Genomic DNA, 18322 nt, shown 5'->3' on the forward strand with positions numbered 1-18322 from the left:
CGGGTCGTGCCCGCCGGGGCGAATGCCAAGCCCCGGAGCTGCGCCGGGGCCAATGTCGAGCCCCAGAGCCGCGCCGAGGCCCGCGAGTGCCGTACCCCCGAGCCGCGGCAGGGCCCGGGCCGTGCCCGCCGGAGGAGCCCGGCCCCGGGCGCTGTGCGGGCACGGACTCCCCATGGGTACCCCGTTCTCCAGGGCGGCTCCGTGGAGTGTCATCATCTCCTTCGGCCGCCATGTGCGTAGCGTTTCATTGACAACGACCAAAAGAATCGCGGCATAATATAAATACTTATTTTCCCTTGTTGTTGGCTCCCCCAGTCCCCAAAGAAACAAGTCTGTGGGCTGAAACCCTGTTTCTGCCCCTGGGCTCGAGCTGTGCGTGTGGCACTTCTCAGCTCCCGGCAGGTTCGCCGCAGGTCCTGCGGGCCTGGCGTGCGGGGACGGAGTTGGCCTCGCTGTTAGCAGCTGTTACTGTCGCAGCCCAAATGCCACGCCGGTAGTAGACAAACAGCATTAGGACAGGGCAAATAATGTGCTGAGGCTGTTCGAGTGGGCAAAATTCCAGTTTTGGTATACGTGCTGCCCAGCTACATCCTGCATTGGTTCCATTAGCAAATGCACAGCCCTTCAAAACCGATCTTAGGAGATGATAAAGCATTGATTTTTTACCAAGATAAAGTACTGAAACGGATTCGTTGGTTAATGTGTACCTGAGTCTACATCTCCTACATTTAATTTCATTATAAACAGCTTCAGGACTGTATTTTGCAGCTTTTTATGTGGCATAGCTTACAAACAATCTGCAGTACACCTATCTTGTGGTGGGTGAGAGCAGAGGACCCACTGCCATCTCCTACCCGTTGGCTGTAGGTTGGCTGTCACCTTGCTGTGGAAGGCAGCCAGAAGCAGATAGGCATTCCATGCATTCTGCATGCCCAGCACAGCACTCAAGTCCTGGACCAAAGAGTGCTCGTTTGTTTCTAGAGAAAGCACCATGCCATATTAGAGCATCGCACATACTCATAGATTTCCTCTCATCTAATTTTGAGGAAGGTCTAACAATTTGCTCATCTGAAACTAAATCTTCCTGAAGAACAAAATTAGATTGAATATTTGAATCTTTAAATGTGAGACACCAAGAATAGTAACCCAGTAATACCTGTATTTCTACAAAGTAAAAACAACTCATTACAGAGTAGTTGTGTTTTCTCTTCATCTAAAATAAATCTCACAGTAGTTGCCATATATCACAGTGCAACAACTTAAAATGCTGTTTTGCCATCCTGTCTTTTGAAACCATTTGCATTCCTTTCAATATACATATTGTGAAATAACTGTGTATGGGTTTCAGAGCAAGATGTAAAACCATTCCAGAATGCCTTTGGTTGGGAAAAATCCCAGAAGCAATGGTGGTGTTGGAATGATCCCAGTACTTACTGCTGTGCAGATGGGAAACTGTGAGTCCCAATGGATCTGCCTCTGTGGCCTCAGATCCTGCTCCTTCTGGCAGCTGCATTGCAGCACCCATGGACTGGGTTTGGAATTGCATCTCAGGCAAATTATAGTGCAAGAAATGCATAAACCCAAAACTGTCAATGCTTTTGTGACAGCACACTTGCTCTGAACAATCCATATCTGTCTCCAGCATGCATCTGTCTCCAGCAAATTCATCCACAATTCTGTTTTCTTCATGATCCAAGGGCCCAGGTAAAGGAAAAGCCCAGCACCACCTCACCTGAACTGATCTTACCTGTTTAGGTGGTTTTCTTTCCCCAAAAAAATTTCTAGAATCAGTATGTAAAGCTAAGCCTTTTACTAAACCTCCCAGAACTGATCTGTAAGGATACAGGAAGAAGAAAGTATAAGCAAATTTGATATTGTTGTTGTGCATGTCATAATTAGATGCCAAAACAGGTTGCCCAGAATAGCTGTGGGAATTCTATCCTGGAGACACTGGAAGCTTGTCTGGCCCTGGCCAAAGTCACCTGCATGGCTCCTGCTCTGTGTTGGGGCTGACCAGACAACCTCCAGAGGTTCCATCCAACCTAAATTACTCTCCTAACCATAAAGTGTTGCCCTGATTTTTTCCGATTTTCTAAGCCTTCTGATGCTTACATTCTTGTAGCAAACTTTCTCACACACTTTCTGTAAATAACTTATTGTTTTGCATTCTTTTATGGAGGAGGAGGAATTTGATGGACTGTTGGTTTGTCCTGTGTCATTGGAGAGGTGGCACTTTCACCTTCCAATCCAGTGTCACTTTTGGAAAACTATAAATGTTGGAGTCAGAAAATAAACTTCCCTTTTCCTCCCCTTGAGAGCAGCAGTGTGTGCTCTTGTGTTGTTTCGTGTCCTCTAGCGACAATAAAGCTTTCTCTGCTGGAGCTGCCACGCTCTCTAGCTGAGACATGGCTTGGATAGCAGGAACGAAGTCCAGCCAAGCAGAACATCAGCAACAAAAACCCCGGAATAAGGGGTTAAGGAATAAGGAATAATAACGACTTGCTGCACTTAAAGCAACTATATAACATTTAGCAAGTTTGTCTAATTTAGGAGGCCTTTTTGAAAATGTTTGTTATTTGGATATTTCAGCAATTAAAACAGTATTAGTGGAAAGTAAGTACTGGCCAGAGTGAGGACCAAATCCTGCAAAGAGTACTGGCATTTGGTGTGCAGTACTTACTGCCTTCTCCCATGAGTATTAGCTGTGGAAACAAAAGAAAATTCAACACCAATGTGTTTTCCATGCTGCTTCACACACTATTTCCTTCGTGTTCTGTATGGTTTTAAATGTTAGTTTAAGCACTTAGATTATTCCTCTGTGCAATAGGCACACAGGAAATAGCTTGGTGAAAAGCTGCCAATAGTCGAGTCCATAAACACAGTTTGATCTGTATCTTAGAAAATTGTTTCCATTCCAAACTGTGGTTACAAAGCACTTTTTCTTGTTGGCAGCTGGATTTTTTAAAAATCCCTATGCATCGTGTATTTGCCCAACAGTGTTGGCATTGATCACACATAAAACCCCCCAAACCTGCAGATAAAGTAACATTAAGGATCTGGCTGGAGCTAACTTGAGCCAGTGGAGTAAGAGTCAAAGCTGAGCTTTTGTTTTCAGCTCAGCCTGTTTTGTTCAGGAGCTGCAAAGCACACAGTGCTGAATGTGAGTCCTTTTATTTGGCCTTCTACAAAAAGTAAAAGCTACTTTAAGAGAATGGGACTAGAGCTTGCATAGACTTGAAGAGGCTTCTTGTCAGGAGACAGGTAAATATTTAGGACCAGTTAAACGGTAAACTTTTAGGAAAAAAAAAACAGTATTCTTCTGATGGTACAAAGGGAAATATTTTTAAAATATTTTTTTCATTAAGAGATTGAGATTTCATCAATTATTTATTTTTTTCCAAGCTGATAATGTAAGAACTGTAAATAACTGAACAGGCAAAAAGTCTACTGTAAGTTGGAAAAAAAATGCATTTATCAGAAGGATATCCCTGGTGTAGATGCTGGTGCATAGGTAGCAATGTTTGGGCACTGATATAGTTGACTATGAAATTATGCAGCTAAATATTTCCTCATGAAAGACTAAAAAAATAACCTTTTCTGCTCTTGCTGACAGCACCAGAGATAAGCTCTGCCTCAGCAGATAGGTTGAAGAAGTTGTGCTTCCCTAAGTACACAGGCTTTCATTTCTGTACACACTTGGGGACTGGGTTTGAACTGCTCTGGTCTGACTTCAGAAAATTCCATCCCTCACAGTGTACAAGATCTCCTTAGATGTATCTGAAATAATAGTTTCTTATTAATTTTGGATGTACCTGTGGAAAGATGTACTTTATTTTCCTTCAGTGGGATTCATTTGTGTGAGTAAAGCTAAAAGTGTCTGGAAACATGAATGAGTCTCCTTTTCATTAAAGCTTAACAAATCAGTATCTTTCTTCTCTCAAGACCTGTTGCAGACAGAGGGATAAAGTGACAACTATATGACTAAAGTGGAGCTGATGACAGCTGGGAACTGGAAGCATTTGAATGCCCCAATAAAATCTATGAGCACTCTTTTTGTTGAAAGCGTCTGCCTTCCTGACATCAAAATGGACTGAAATCAGAGTCCCATGAAATTCTATCAGGCAGCTAATAGCTGTGTGTCTTATCTCCAGCCTGCCAAATGACTGATCTCTCTCAGACCTAGACACCACTACAGTCATCCAGACCTTTGTTACCCCCACACCCTATTTTGAACTGGCCAGCCAAGGCACCCCAGAGGCCCAGAATACAGCTACTTATCTTAGGAAGACAAACCAATGGGAGAATAAAACATTTATATTCTAAACCTGAGGAGGTTAGTAGACAACAGGCTGGACAAAACTGAAGGTGTTCATTGCCAAAATGGGTCCTTCTGCTCCCTGGTCACTGGAAATATTTGCAGTTGGAGTAGCCCTTTTGAAAAGCATATTTCAGAGACTCCAAGAGCAGTGAAGTGTTTGGCTCAAATCATTGCCTCCTTCTAGAGAGCATCCTTGCCAAACACCTTCCTCAACCAAAACAGCTTTGAGGCACTGCTGTCAAGATCTTATACCTGGTGCACTGCATGTGTATTGCTGTTGCATGGCCATGTCCAACAAAACGTGGCTGCCTTGCCACCAGGAGGTAACACACCTCTGAGAAGCCACTGCCACCATCAGTCCTTCTCTGACTCCAGTGGCATGGGCCACCTGGGCTCTGGCAATGTGACCTACAGCATCAGGATGGTTACCTTGCCTTTATATGAAGTGCTGAGCCCACTGCTTCCACAGGCATGGTCTACGTGTCCTGTTAAACTGTAATTACAATGAAACAGGAAAGGATTTGAAGAGCCATATAAGGTAAACCTAGAGTCAAATGAGCAATGTGATGGAAATTCTTCTGTTCATAGTTATCAGCTAACTTAAGCAGCCAGAATGTTCACAGTTCTGCCTTCTGTGCTTTGCTTAAGCAGAAATAAGACAGTAATTAATGCTATTTTTTAGCATCTTACATGTATTTTTTTAAGTTAGTATTTGACTTTTTAGAAAACGCAAGTTAACATCTCTATGACTTTTTCAAAACACATCATTGAACTTCAGGGCTGTCATTACCACCTCTGCCTGTAGTCTTACAACATGCCAGTGCTATGGTAGAATGTCAGTCTCACTGAAGATATGCTAAAAATACCAAAGTATTTTGGGTAAAAAGAAGCCAAAGCATGACCCATACAGTAAAAATAGTCCGTATCACGAGCATCACCAAAATTACCTTCTCCTAACATGGAGACAAAAGCAGCAGATTGGTGGCACTCAACCTTGCTTGAAGTGAAAGTAAATACCAGCAAATAATCTAATATATTTGGTCAAAAGGAAAACAGCTTCAGACTTTTGCTCAAAATGTCAGGAGGTTCTCCGTGATGGAAATAAAATCAGTAAATAAGCATTTGTCTATTTTGTTCTGTCTTTAGGCCAGGACCATATTAATGGCCCTGCCATTTCTACCCTATGAGGGCAGAGAAGAAGCAGAGCTCTCATCCTTGTCCATCTGTGGTCCATCATTCTATTTGGCCTTGTGCCTTCACAAAGTCTCCACCACCATTCAGGCTCTCACAGAATTTAGTTGTTAATCCAAATTTAGATTAAATGTGACATTTGTGACTCTCATTCCCCACCTAGCTGGAGCTACAAGGTTTTCAAGCTGTGTCCCTGTTAATATTGAACAGGAGCTTGTAATACCTGCAGACCCCTTAGCACAGCTGGCTCTGCCAGGCCACCCAACACAGCCCAGGGGATGTTGCAAGGTACATCTGTTATAAATCACATTATGCACAAGGCCTTAAAACATGCAGCATATGCAAAATTTATTTATTAAAAAGCCTGCAAAATTTACAACCCTGTACAAATTGAATGATTTTCAATTACCTACTACCAGCCAACAAAATGCCAGACTGGGGGAACACAGTTAAGAAGCATCTTCTTAGGAACGTTCAGAAAGCAGATTCCCTTTCTTCCACTTCTACCTTTAAAAATAGCAATTTTTCAAATCATCAATTTCCAAACTCTTGAGTTTCACATAGTATAAGAGCATAAAGTTTCACAGAGTATAAGAGACTTCTCAATGTGGCATCAGGAAAAACAATATATAGGAAAAAAAGTGGAAACATCTTTAAATTGAAAAACTGATCCTTTTTAAGAACTGTATAGAGTGTGTGGTGCTCAAAGTACTTGACTTAAGACAGTCACAAAGATGCCTTAAAGATGTGTTTTCATAATCTTAAATTTTAAGTAATAGATGTTTCTGTAGGCAAATCTGGCAATGATTTTTGGAAGCTGAAAGGACCTAGTCTATTTTTCTCTTTCATATAAGTTAAATAATTTTATTACTCAAAAAACTTTACAAGTCTGCATAAAGATAATTTCATTATAGTTATCCTGTATGTTACAAAGCCAAAATAAATGTGGAGGGAAAAAAAGCCAGAGAAACACAGCATATCACCTCAGGCTGCTGAGAGATCTGTGGAATTTCACATATGAAATATTCTCTTCATTCTCTATATTGTGTTTGCACCACTGGAGCAATTGGAGACATTAGTGGCGAGGAACCATGGAGGGTTTTTTTGCATGTCCTGGAGTGCACCTATCAAGTAAAACTGTGTTTCATCAGAGAAAAAGATTTTCCTGCTTTGGACAGCCAGTATAGGATACATGTTTTGACCTGATGAGCTTTTTTGACTTGTAAAGAGCAGTGCAGCAAGGAGATTAATACTTGAGCCAGCTGGCTGCAGCAGGGAAAGTCCCTTATTTGCAAACTTGCCAGAGTTGCTGCCTACCGTCTGCTGACAGCTTGCTCCCAGCACTCACTCACTGCTGTGATAACAAGGAATGGTAAAAGCACAGCAGCTCATGGGAAGGTGCTATGGTCAAGCTTCTTTTTGTTATTTATGTCCATCATAACATTCAGTCACTCCTGGGAGACAAAAGAGAATCCACGAAAATGGAAGTGAAAAATAGATTTAGAATCTCATTTGTGCTCCCTTAATCACACATGTTCATATTCAAATCAATCTGGGTTTAAATATCTCGAGTTATATGGTCCTGTTATTGTCCCAAGGACCTCACCTCATCCTGTGGTCAGATAGTTAGGAAGCATTTCCAAGTATTTAACCCAAATGTTAGTCAGCTGTTCTGTCTCATGATGTCCTGGTGTAATTTCCTGCTGGTCTTTTGTGGCTGCTCAGAGCATGGCACATGTCCTGGGTGGCACCTTTCCCTGCCCAGCCTAGCAAACCACACTGCTGGGGCAGAGGTGACACCAGGCACTGGCACAGGGACCAACAGCCAGTCCTGCATGGGTTTCTCTGAGCTTCCAGGGATAGTACCTGGGCAATAATATATATATTCAGATGCAATTTACTCTTTAAAATAATTGAAAATCAATTTACTTTTCACTTTGAAATCTTGTCTCCATGGGAGTGGAAAGTCAATGTGTCTCAGCTGATCAAGAATTCGGAAAAAGCTACAAAGGCTTCTGTGCTTTCTCTAGTGGGCACTCACAGTAAGGGCACTCTTCAGGTGAGACCTGTTAGAGAAGTGTGAGCTATTGAAAATATTCAAAATATTTACATTCTTCAGTGGATAGAAGCACTACTTTATCCTAATCTCTTCTCTAATTACTTGAGTTTCCAGCTATGCCCCAGCATAATCTGTGTTATGTTCACCACAGAGACCCATAGCATTTAACACAACAAATTTCACAATATCACAATATTGGGGATTCTGAAAGAACATGTATATCTAACAGATTACATCAACTTTTCAATGTATATTTCTCCTTATTTAACCCCTCAGCTTTGCTTCCTAGTGCTAAAATTTGCTTCCTAAATGCCAAATTCTCCAGAATAACAAGACTCACTGTATGTAAAAAACAATAACTGAAAGTTAAGCTTCTGGGTTTTTTACATTGAGCTCTGAGATCTAAAATGACTGATTTTAAAATCTATTTTTGGATGGGTTTAACTTTGTATGTTTCCAAACACCAGTTTTTGCTCTGAAACATCATATGCAAGGTCATTTTCAGTGTTCTTCCACTTTTGTCTGGCCAATTCCCCTGTTGTCTATTTATGAAAGAAACACATTTAAACTGGATATACTGAGTGTAAAACCAGAATTTGCATGGGAGGGACGAGGGCAGAGGAAAGTCTGAAACTAAAATTACTCCAAGTAGCTTATTCAAACTGTGTTTCCAAGGTGACAAAAACCCCTTTATTGCAAGGTTGCTCATTTATGTTGTACAGTTGCCAGGATTTTGATCTAATTTTTAGTGCTGAAGAACTAAAATTATCCCACTTCTTCCCAAAACAAAACCCAACCAAACAAGCAAAACAGATTTTAACTGTGTAGTGGCTTCTGTCTTCATGACCAGCAACAAAAGAAAATCAGGTCAAATTGTAAAGCTGCAGATTTTAGCATCCCTTTGGAAGATGTATCCCCAAACAGCACATTCTAATCATGCATCCAGTTCAGCAGGTGTCACAGGCTAAACCGTGCACTGAGAGCCCATTACCAGCTGACCTTTCTGAGCTGGCACCTTGTACATGTGTGTGACAGGCAGGACCCCACCTGGGCAGCTATTGGTGCAGCAAAGCAGGCTGAGAAAGGAAAACCCTGAGGAAACACACCCTGAACGTGCTTCTTCAGCTCTTCATCCACGTACTTTGGGAAAAAAAAGAGCCCTAAGCAAACACCAGAGACTGCCTCCTGTACAGCTCTATGAACAATCCCAAAACTGACAGATCAGCTCAGCAACGCTACTGAGGCAGTGAAGTGGATCTTTTGTTAACTACTGAATCAAGTCTCAGAGCTTTAACACCTCAGTATCATCAACACTTGTCTCAGGATTCAAAGCTCTCTTTTGCACAGCACATTGTCCTTCTTTACGGACAGAAACTGGAATGTTCCTTTTTCTTCCCCAGTCCTGCCCCTTCCTCCCGTCAACATCTTTCATAGAAAACACTCCAAAATTTGACTTCAGAGTCATCTTCCCCATCAACTTTGCCTGATTCTGAAACACAACAAATCAATTATTGCTCTAAGCTAGCATATTTTTCCTTTTTAAAGAATACAGGGGCGCAGTGAAGACCCTTAGATACTTACCTGCTTTACCTGAAAACCCCAGAGAATCATGCCCCCCAGTTTTAGCTTTCCTCTCTTACTCTGTCATAGCTGAGGGTTTGGGACACTGGGACAAGTGCCACAACACATCTCCATATTGGATTCATTTCCTGAAGTGGACCTTCACCATCTCTAGACCTCACATCCATTGCAGTCCTCACACTCGTGATCCTTGGGCCTTCAGAGGGGCTTTGCCCGTAATGCTCCCAGGGCCCTGAGCTTTGCCCCTCACATGGGCAGAGTCCTCTGTTGGTAAGAAAATGGGTTTATCAGTCATTTGTCTGTCAGTTACTTGAATCAGTCTTAGCAGTCAGCAGCCTCTGAAAGCAGGCAAGTTTACTGACCTTCCAATAGAAACCTATTCCTTCAGGATTCCATGTGCACAAGGAGGCAACACGCAGGGCTGGTTCCACTGACTTCCCACCTCCTCTGCCCACCCAGTGAAAACCAGCTTGTGACTCAAAGGCATCCTGGTCTCCAGTGCTGTTTCTGGCCCCACACACCATTTGAGAAGGACAACAGTTGTTAGAAAGGGCTGCTTCCCAAGGAGGCATTTCCTTTGCTGCTGACAGGCATGAGCTCCGTTACTTCTCATCCTCAGGCTGCTGTTGCCTTAGAGACCAGAACAAACTGAAGAAGAATCTGCATTTCCCAGCATCAGGGTTTCCTGCAGAACTGATTGGTGTTTATCTTTCACCACTAAGTCCTCACGTTGTAGCCACTGGAGATTACTGCAAGGTGAGACGGCCAGAGTGAGCCTCCATGGTGCAGGGGGCAGGACCTGCAGGGGAGACGCTGGAGTGCTGCTCGTGCACTGCAGGAAGCCAGACGGACACAGGGAGCAAGACACCAGGGCCCAGTTGCTCCATAGGCTTGCCTGTCCTCCCAGGTGACACGTAGGACACCAGCTCCCTCTGCTTTACTAATTTGGGGTACTTCCCAGAAGCCTGAAGTCAAACTACTTGTCATTCACCGGGCCAAGTCTTGCCAGAATTTAGTGTGCAATGTTTAGGAATCCCAGTATGAAATGTTCCTAAAACATCAAAGAAACAGTGAATTATCTGTTTTAATGTCTGATTCAGCAAACACCATGGAGCTAAGTGTCTGCCTCAGAGCACACTGCATGGGGCGTTTCTGTCTGACAAGCACATACATCTCCCCTGCCAGTCCACAGGAGATTACAGGGAGGGAAGTTCCCAAGGCTTTTAGCCCAGTCAGCAGGGGCAAGCCCTACCTTATTAATGCAGCTATGACACTGCAAATATGAGCATCTCAGCCCCTGCTGCTGGCTTGTGCTCTCCCTGGCAGGTTTGTATACAAAATGTATATTCTTTAAGTACATTCACAAGCGTTAACCTGAAGCAGAATTTTCCTTGCCTGTCAGCAAAGAACATCTGGAAATGATCAATCTCTCTTTCCACCTTGCCCAAATGTCTTCAGGGAGAAATTAATCTTTTAAGACATCTATATTAAAACGAAAAAATGCATTTGTAAGTTTGCAAAATTCAGTTAAGTTTTCCTGAGAAGAAATCATAGAAGTGTAAAGGAATCCATTCTTTCTAGGAGAAAAAAAAAAGCACAAATCCCTTTCCTTACTCTGCTGCAAGGTGCACAACAAGGCACCAGCCCCATCAAGAAACAGAGGCTCACTGCTATTGTCCCAGCACTGTAAATTCACATGTGCAATTAGCTCATAGATAGCAGACTCTCCATTGCCTGTGGTGGGACTAATACATAGCTGAACTTCATCCTCAGGTGTAGATTCTTACAGGAATGAGTGCAGCATCTCTAAGGAGAAACGTTACCATTAGAGGAACCCACAAGCAATGATCAGTGCTGCAATTTACTCTCCTCCACCACCCTTTGTAATATAAGAACCAGTGAATCAATTAATGTGAAAGAGACAACCTAAAGTGAGGAAAGAGCTGACTTTAAAGGGCTGTACTGGCGTGCTACCGAGAGCAGAAACATTGAAGAGAGCAGTTTTCCCCAGCAGGGTGTATTTTGGTGGCAGAGGTGTGTGCTGGAGGGGCTGAGCGAGCAGGGCCCTCGCACGGGCAGGGTGTGCCTGGAGCAGGAGGCAGCTTTTGAAGTGACTCTCCCTATCAGCCTGGCAGACTCCACTTCGGTTTCCAGAGTGCACCAGCTGGATTCCTTTCAGATGAAACTCAAATCAGAGGATGCACTCAAGGAGTCCATTGAATGCACTTGGATTGCTGCTGAGCATTGCTCCTGTGGGAGCAAAGCTGAGCGAGCCCCCAGCACAGACCAGGTCACATTACAGGCACTCCCTGTTGTGCTGAATGACTTACCAAGGGAAATGAGCCCCAGATTAAAGAGCATCCTTTAGCATGATATCAGAAATAAAACCAGTCACATAGAGCTTCCCCAAAACCCTACAGCATTAACTAGGAGAGTCAGTAAACCTTATTCTTATAAAGCAGAAGAGCTACTAATTTAGCGAACAAAAGCCATATGCAATATAATTGAAAAAACAAACAAATGTTCAAGATGGAACTGATCACCTGAAATGGATCATTTCCCAAGTGCCAGGGGAGCAAGTCTCCCAGCTGCTAGTATTTCTGGTTCTTAATGCTCAAGTCTGTATGCACTGGGATATAAACACAGTTCTGATAGAAAATCTGCGAGAGTTTCATGGGAATTAGTGCTGTTATTAAATGTGACAGTTTTCCAGGTTAACTTCAGCAGAATGCTATTAAAATCTAAGGGATTTTTTCAGCATGAGAAGGAAAAGAAAAAAATCAGGGTCTACAATATATTCCAAATATAAACTGACTGGTTAATTTAAGCCCCTTCACATTATTTAGTAAACTCTGAATTTCAGAGCAGTCCACAAAGACAGCTGCATCACCCCCAGCATTACTGTCCTGCTGCAGCCAAAGCTGGCATCAGGTGAAGTTTCCTACCATATGGCATAGGCAGCCCTGGAAGCATTTGCCCTATAGGCAAATCACATTAGGTATTTTCAGTGAACAAGACCATTATCTTTCAGCTCCATATGTTGTGAAAAATTATATTAGGTCCTTTAATTAAAACCCTAGGCACATACAGTGGCCTAGGGTTTTAATTCCATCTCTAGGATCCCCATTGCTTCTCTTGAGTATAATGGTATTTTCATTCCTTTTGAATAAGCTTGAGAAAAAAAAGAGTTGGTTTTAAAGGCAAATTTAACTTGTGAGTGAACTGCAGGGCCTTAGTGTAAAATGCTGTCCAGAGATACCCCAGTTCAGCAGCAACACAATCCTCAGCATAAGTCTGTTCCAAGGAAACTTGGCTGCAGTGCACTCTAGCAGGTTCTGTGACCAGATAAATTGGCCTCAGAAGTTGTCTTTTGCTGTAATTCTGTCATTTGGTCTAAAATTATTTAAGTTTTTTTTAAATGGCATTAATTTTTTTATATTCTCTTGGCTATGCCACAGCTAAAGAACCAAGGCAAACCCTGAGGTAAATCACATTTTATAAGCCTGAATATGCCATCCTGAGCCATGTACACCTGTGCTTACACAGGAGTCCTTGCTCTGTGTGAACACAAAGCTACAGACCACGGAGTAGCTAGAGAGGGTTATATGCTTCCCCAAAATGAAGAAAGTTAAACTCTCTTGTTTAACTGCATGTTTTTGCTGGTTTCTACTGATTCACTAAAGCAGCAAGCTGCCAGCACAGGCAGAAGGGCTGCTGGGGCCCTTCTGAGCAGTCACTGTCACTGCATCACTGTCTTCCCCTTGTTTTAAAGCCAAGAGGTCTGACAGGAATGGTGAGGGCCTGGCTGGCCTAGGGCAGCCAGTGGGCTGGGTCATCTTGGGAAGGCACATTCCAGCCTTATTTTTGTAACCTTCCATAAAAGAAGGTTAGAAGTCCATGCTATTATAAGAAAAATGCAATTTTTCAAAGCCAGTTCTTCCTCACTTTCTTATTTTACAGAAAGAAAAGTTTTTCTTGAGTATTCTTAAATTTAAACCAATTATACTTTTTCAAGCACAAGATCAAAAACCTCCTTTTGGGCTTTCCTCTTCTAAGTTAGAAACTTTGAAACTCCGTAGTTTGTCTGAAATAGACATTTAGCATGACATTTAACCATTCATTATTTTCATACTGATTTTCACTGCTTTGTTGAGACAAACACATTTGACTAAAATTGTGTGCCAAATAATTTTTTTCATCATGATCCATCAATATAAGAATGATTTTTTTAAAAGAGAAAAGATTATGGTAATCTCCCCACACAACCTCCAAAAGCACAACTTTCAAAAATCATGTGAAATTTACAGTGTAAAAACTGTTTAAAATGCCTGTGTCTAGAGCAAGATATTAAGAAAGTAAACAAAATAGATGTGTACTGTTTCAAGAGACACTTAACTAAGCATTAGAAAGAAAATTAGAAGGGAGTTGGGTTCTGTAGAGTAGAGCTGAGCTGCAGATGATCCAGCAGGCTCTGTGCCAGCAGTAACAAAAGCGCTCTCTGCTGGAGCAGCACAGCTGGAAAACCTGCAACAGCCTTTATAGAGATACTTTAAAAGGAGTAAGTTTTCAAGGGGGAAGCAGTATTTCACAACTATTGCCAAAGATGATGGTGACACAGCTGCCAGAGATACAGGTTCTTTAAAGGATCCCAGAGCCATGCATAAATGTTCCTGTGAGAACAAGCCACTAATGGTAAGCAAACCTTAGATCTTGTACAAACCCCACTATTCCTAAAATGCCTATTAAACCAGTATGTTTTGAACTAGTCCTTGCCATTACCAACCTTGTAATTGCATTAAATAATGCAACTCTGAATCATTTCAGAGAATGTGTAAACTCTTAGTCTCACAAAATACAATTTTATCAGTCCTAAGGAAGGGATTACCACAGAAAGTGATACATTTCTAGATCAGAAGCCTAACAGAGAAACTTTTTTGTGTGTGTAAAACAAACCCCTTCTTTAGGTCTTCATTAAGTAGTAGTGACCCTTTCTGCAACAGAAGTGAAATTAGCCTCTCACATTACCTGGCCTGGTTCCTCAAAACACCCCTCACCAGTGTCAGAGAAGTTACTTTTATAACAAAACTGGACCATGTTCTGCTTCCAACAGAAAGACTCCCCAGTGACTTTTGCTGTGAGCCTGTTGCTGGCAGGGTTGGTTGTTTGTGTGGTTTGGTTTGAGGAGAGTGTGTTAATCCTCCCCTGAAGTGCTGTGGTTTAGGTTTAAGTCCCCATTACACTTTCCTGGGGTTACCCTGTATTAATCCTGTATGTTTTTGTATCAGTCCATCTACAGCAAGAAATATATGGTGGGAGAAGTTTTGGGAAGGGATGGAAAATCAGGGTTTGCTCCAGAGAACAAGTTTACTTTGTCAGAAGACAAGAAAATACAGAGTTCTTGTGCTGCTGCTCACAGCTACAGCAAAGCAAATATATCTTTGTCTTCTGAAGCTACCAAGACTAAAGCATTCTAAAGATGAAGACCACTTCATCTTCTAAATGAAGAGCCCTGATAAAATTATTTGATAAGGACTAAAAATGCTTATCTCCATTCATTGAATTCATTGCATTCTTACATCAACAGAGTCCCACAGGCACAGGCTTCCCTGAAAATTCCTGTTTTTTTCAGAAGTGCCCTGAAGAAAACAGTTCAAAAGAACCAGCAGCACAAACCCATTCCAATCTCTGCTGTGACTCTGCCTTCCAGCCCCAAACAATCTTTGCACATTTCTAACAATGACACAAATTCTGCAGACTCCTCTGAAGATGATGTTCCTTTTGGTCTGATTCTCTAAGCATAAAGAACTAGCTCACTGCAATCTTTATCCCTCCATTATTCCTGCTATTTATTGGTTCCTGATTATATGACTTTTAAACTTTTAGAAAGCAGCCCACTGCTACCAACATATTTGTCCCAGAACAGAACTCCTCCCCGAACTTCATGAAAACCGAGTATTTCTTCTCAGCAGTTTTTTGTATTCTGCCAACATTTTGTTGTACAGAAATCCTGCTTCTGCTTCAGTCCTGACATTCTGGGACAGCCACAGCCTGCCCAGCTAATCACTGCCTCTTGCTACATCATTTCTTGAACTCAGTCAGTGCAGCCAGAAAATGCCTTTGGCAGTAACAGAATCAGATTTCTTAGCAAGGTGCCTCTGTTTGCTCAGGGGTTTTCTAATCACATCTTAGGCTACTGTTTTTGAGAATTCTTTTCCTCTGTAACATTTGCCCTCCTGTGAATTACGCAGGGATTGGCAGCTCCTCATGAGCATGCCTGGAGAGTCATTCCCACTCAGCTGCTGCAAGAGCAACTGGCTTGTCAGCAGTGCCCAGGGGGTACCTGGGCACTGGTACCACCATGCCTGTGCCCAGGCCTGAGGGTCCTGGGGTTTGTCCAGCTATTGGGAAAACAACATTTCAGATATTTCCAGTATAACATGGAATTGTGGCTGTCCTTAAAAAACATTTCTCAAAATGGAAATGCTGCACAGCTGTAGCCATTGCCAGGGTCCCTTTCACCTGGTACAACCATTTATCCTACAAGAACAGAGTTCAGCTCCAATCATCTTCCATGCTTTTAAGACAGTCCTGCACTGTTCTCACATCCAACCCACACCCAAAGCAAAAGCACAAACATCTGTGACCAGTGGCCAAAGGGGCTTGGATAAAATGAGCAAACTAACACATTAACAGGAACAAGAACCTTTCAAGCCTGAAAAGACTGAAAGCATTGCATCTTTTTGTCCTAATTCTCTAAGATTAGCAAGCTGGCAAAAGAGCTTCCTGTCACCAGACTACACAGCTTCTCCTTCTCTCCAGTGATAAAAACCCCTCCTCCTGTGCTGACTCCAGGTCCACAGTAAATTGCTCTTTATGGAACACACGACATTTCTCTGGACTTAATTTCATATTGGCTGCACTAAGCTTATCACAAACTATTTGTTAACAAATCAGCACTTTAAGAGCAGTAGTCTGCATCAAGAACATGAGCAGCACAGTAACAGAGGGATGCTCTGCCACAACTTCCCTGTCAGCTCTCCTGGGAAGGAGCACTGCCTGCCATTACCCTCACCATTATCTTTACTTTTATACTGAGATGAATTCTTCTTTTCCAAATCATCCTGCAGCTCTAGGAAAGCCTGGAGTTGAAGCCTGCAGCTGAAGTACTGCAGCTGCTATTGTGCCAGCATCTGAAGCAATGCAATGTGCTCACTGCAAATTAATTACATTCCAGACACTATTTTTCTGATTTTGACAAACTTTTAAGAGAATTTCCTCAAATCAAACCTGTCTGCAAATTTACTGCCTTTTTTCCCCAATACACATAATGATTGTAATCAAATTTGATTCATCATAAAAACATTAGAATGATGAGTTAATAGAACACTAATTTTCAGAGGCAGTCTTCCCCATTTGTCAGCAAGGGTGTCCACTCTCACTGTCTTCCCTTGAAAGACAATCCAGGATAAACTGTTCTAAGTCAGAGATTTTCTGAACATCTGAGCTATCAGTTTAAGTTTAGCTGGTGTTTACTCACATTTCACAGTGCCTGATGTGATGACAAAGTTTCATTATTAGCTGCCCAAACCCGAACAAAACTTCGAAGTCTGTTTCTTGAAGTCTTTTGAGTTGCTTCAGAAGCTGCAGCATTGTACCTGAAGCATCTCTACCAAAAAACTTCCAGTTACAGAAGCAATCTATCCAAATAATTCAGCTTCACACAGCCTCTCACAACCTTGTTTCAGATGTCTTACTTCAGAAAAAGGCAAAGAGTTTTTTGTGCCATTTCTCCTGAACAGGGAAGCTGCCATGTCTCTGCTTACCATGAAGATTCCCTCAACCTGCAAAAAATACAATTAATTGTTCTTTCCCCAGGCAGGACATGCTGGCTTTTTCCTTGGAAAGTGAGTATCAGCTGGTGTTAACTTCAAGAAAACTGGATACTACGTACATCATGTGGTCTGAAAACAAAGGGAGCAATTGGGAGGATAACTTCCTCAGCTGCCCTGTGGAATAGCAAAAAATAAATGGACAAAAACCTCCTTGGTCACAGCAGTCATGGCAATGCATCTTATTTCCAGAGCTGGTGACATTAACTTTCAGCTGTAACACTCTTCAAGGAGCACTGGACTAGCAAACACAACTACTAGAAGACTCAAAAATGCAGATGGAGTATTTTGAGAAACCCTACAGAGAGCTGACACTCCATAAGCTTTGCCATGACAGTATCCCTCATCCTGCAGCTTGCTAGGACAGTGGCTGGTACCTGGGTTTGCACTAGGAAAGGTGGGCACAGGGAGCCCTCAGCTGTGTCAAGTATCACAGATTTGGCCCCACAGCCTACGAAACTGGCAAGGGCAGTTGTAGTCTGTAGGTAGACAAGGATCCAGAGAAAGCATTATCACACTGCCAAGGCTAGAATTGCATAACTTCCTTCATATATTCACTAAAAATGAATACACTTTTCTATATATTGAGGTTAAAAAAAAAGTCTCTTAAAATCACTTAAAAAATATGAACACCATATTAGCACCTATGTATATAGAATCTGTTCTGCCAAAGTAAAGCTAGTCCAAGACAGAAGGGAAATAGAAAACAAAAATTTTTACATTAACAATTTAATTACATGAACCTCTATTAGCAGGCACTAATCTCACTGCAGATTTTCTAAGGCACAGAATCTTTATCTGAAAATATACAGCAACCTTTTCTCCAATCCAGTACAAGTTGGTACCAGCATATACAGACCCAAAAACCCATTCAGCATACCACAAATGCAACATATACTGGCTAGTACTTTGAGAAGACTACCAACTGTTTGTACTGAAATAAATACAATTTGGCAGCAAAGACTCTATCACAGCTTTGTCATAATTTTTGTCCACATAAATATCTTGATTCTATTTTCTGTTTCAGGAAGAATACATTACATGCTTCAATTCTCCCTCCATCAGTTGGTCTCATGTTTCAGTGATGAAGATCCCATAACATCAGAATAATTACAAAATATTAAACTCAATTTTAGGTCCATTTTTTTCAGTTTGTAGTTCTGTATTTATTTAAACAAAAAAGCCCTGAGGAATCTGTTAAGTCACATATCAGTGAATGGCATATAATACAGAATTCATTGCTCCTATTTCACCCAGCATGCAATGCAATATTTATACCACAGA

Source organism: Serinus canaria, chromosome 8, assembly GCF_022539315.1.
Source record: "Serinus canaria isolate serCan28SL12 chromosome 8, serCan2020, whole genome shotgun sequence".
NCBI classification, from domain to species: Eukaryota; Metazoa; Chordata; class Aves; order Passeriformes; family Fringillidae; genus Serinus; species Serinus canaria.